We start from the raw sequence: 2865 nt of genomic DNA, 5'->3' as shown, positions 1-2865 counted from the left end.
TGGCTGGCGCCTTAGCCGGTTGAGCTATAGGCGCCGAGCCACACCCAGCTATTTTTAAAGACGGGGTCTCACTCTTGTTTAGGCTGGTCTTGAACTGTGAGCTTAGACAATCCACCTGCCTCGGCCTCTCAGAGTGCTAGGATTACAGGCGTGAACCACTGCACCTGGCCCTATCCTGAGATTTTTCAACGTGAAATCTTTGTAGTTTTACCTTTCCATGTCCTACGGAGGGGGGGGGGAGACTTACAAATCTATTTGTGTTAGACTCTATGAGACTGAGTGACCGATGTTTGCTAAGGTGTGGGGGCACTCTTACCTAAAATGACAGCTCCTTGACCCAGCTGTTCTCTCCCTCTAGTTCTGAATCTTTCATCTTGGGGCTTGAGCTCACCCCAGTGGCCAGATGAAGGATTGCTGGTAATTAGCAGGAGGTAAAAGGCTACCCCCTCTGCTAGAGTGCTATGGCATCTGCCTAGCTCACAGTAATCTCAAACTCCGGCGCTCAAGTGCTCCTCCTGTTTCAGCTCCCAAGTGGTTGAGACTACAGGTGCTCACCACCATACTTGGCTCATTTTATTTCTTTTTTTGTAGAGATGGGGTCTCATAATGTTGCCCAGGCTGGTCTCAAACTCTTGGCCTCCCAGACTGCTAGGATTATAGATACAAGACACCCCATCTGACCTTATATATATCCTTTTAAATCAGTTAAAAGGGACAATTTCCCCCCTGACCCCAGACAAATTTGGCAATGTCTGGGGACATTTTTGTTTGTTGTAACTTGGAGGATCAGGGATGCCGCTGACATCTAAGGAGTAGAGGTTGGGGATGCTGTGAAACATCCTATGGTTCACAGGACAGCCCCACAACAGAGAATAACCCGTCCCCAACGTCAACAGTGTTAAGTTTGGGAAACCCTGTTCTGAAGAGAAGCTATGCAAACATAAGACTGGGTGGCAGACTCAGTCCAGGTTGGGGCCCGCAGGTTTACTTCTTTCCCTTTAGACTAAAGGCCGCTGCCACAAACATCTTCGCCAGATCCTCAGTTAGGCCAAGAAGCATCCGAGCTTGATTCCCCTCTTCGTATCTATTGGAGCTGGAGGTACTGGGGCAGCACTGCATGTCTTGCGTCTGGCTTTGTTCACTCCAGATGTTAGCTGGGACAGAAAGAATAACCCAGAACCCTGGAACAAACTGGGTCCCACTGATCCATACAAGTTCTACTCAGTGAATGTGGATGACAGCAAACTGAAGAAAGACGGTCCAGGCTTCTAAACCAAATGTTTGACAACAAAGCTGCTTAGAAGGAAGGTCTTCCAGAAGCCATTTGCACCGTTTTCCACTTAACCAGGAAATATTTTTCCTCTAAATGCATGAAATGCTGACGTATTGTGTTGAGGATTACACTGATTAGTAAGTATCTGAGACGTAGGAAAAAAAAGACTGTGTGAGTGCCTGTGTTCTTTCAGTTGTCTTTCCCCCATAAGGTTCTGCCCTCTTTTTTCCCACTTATCAAGTATATCTTGGAGATCACTCCACCTCTGTGCAGAGTCATCGGCCTCGTTCCTTTTAAAGGTACACAGTGTAACCCCACTAACTGGATGTTCTACAGGTGATTGCACCATCTCTAGCTGGTGGAATTTAGGTGGTTTCCAGTTTTTTGCTATTACAAATAACACTGCAATTAATATCCTTGTAAGTAGAGCATCTCAGGCTTTGGGGCTCTATCTTTAGAACATACTCCTAGAAGTAGAATTGTTTGGCAAAGAGCTGGTGCCTTTTACCTTGTAATGGGAGTAGAATGGAGGCCAATTTTCAGCAGTTAGAAAATCTCTGGTTTCAATCACTCAGCAAAACTCCTAACAGTCATAAAAGGGAACACAACATCACAACATCACAACATATGTAAAATGTGGTCCCAGCTTCTAGGCAGAATATCAAGATAAATGAGATGTGAATGAGAAATAAGGCTCAAGAAAGGTTCCGAGCTCACCAAGAGCTTCCATCTTGCTAACCCAGCAGCCACACACAGGTCACTTTCTTATAAATTTCTCAGAAACCGCTGATACTATGGAGATGTGCCCTTTGAAACAGGTGCTTCACTTGGTTCCTTGGCCTCTCTTTTCATTTATTTGAAACACGGTCTTGCTCTGTCACCCAGGCTACAGTGCTTTGGTGTCGTCATAACTCATTGCAACTCAAGCTCCCGGGCTCCAGTGATCTCCCTGCCTCAACCTCCTGAATTGCTGAGACTACAGGTACTCACCACCACATCTGGCTGATTTTTCTATTTTTAGTAGAGATGGGGTCTTACTCCTACTCAGGCTGGTCTTGAACTCCGGAGCTTAAGCAGTCCACCAGTATCAGCCTCCCAGGGTGCTAGGATTACAGGTGTGAGCCACTGCGTGCAGCCAAAATCTTCTTTATAAAGTTAAAGAGAAAACTAGGCCAAGCACAGTGGCTCACACCTGTAATGCTAGCACTCTGAGAGGCTGAGGCCAGTGGATTACCTGAGCTCACCAGTTTGAGACCAGCCTCATCTAGAAACTCTATTTTTATTTATTTATTTAGTAGAGACAGGGTCTCACTCTATTGCCCTCGGTAGAGTGCTGTGGTGTCACAGCTCACAGCAACCTCCAACTCCTGGGCCCAGGCGATTCTCTTGCCTCAGCCTCCTGAGTAGCTGGAACTATAGGCGCCTGCCACAACGCCTAGCTATTTTTTTGTTGCAGTTTGGCCAGGGTCGGGTTTGAACCCGCCACCCTCGGTATATGGGGCCGGCACCATACTCACTGAGCCACAGGCACCACCCAGGATTTTCTATAGAAATTAAGAAGCTGATTCTAAAATGAAGATGAAAAAGCAAAG

General features: G+C 46.7%; 1 pseudogene; it reads left to right on the top strand.

Annotated features, from left to right (window-relative positions):
- Nucleotides 1-1319, top strand: part of LOC111724427 — a 27847-nt pseudogene extending 26528 nt beyond the window's left edge.
- The last annotated feature ends 1546 nt before the right edge of the window (nucleotides 1320-2865 follow it).

This window comes from Otolemur garnettii, unplaced genomic scaffold, assembly GCF_000181295.1.
Source record: "Otolemur garnettii isolate 467f Iridium unplaced genomic scaffold, OtoGar3 scaffold00023, whole genome shotgun sequence".
Lineage (NCBI taxonomy): Eukaryota > Metazoa > Chordata > Mammalia > Primates > Galagidae > Otolemur > Otolemur garnettii.
The sequence above is the reverse complement of the archived record's forward strand: the minus strand, read 5'-3'. Positions and strand labels throughout refer to the sequence as shown.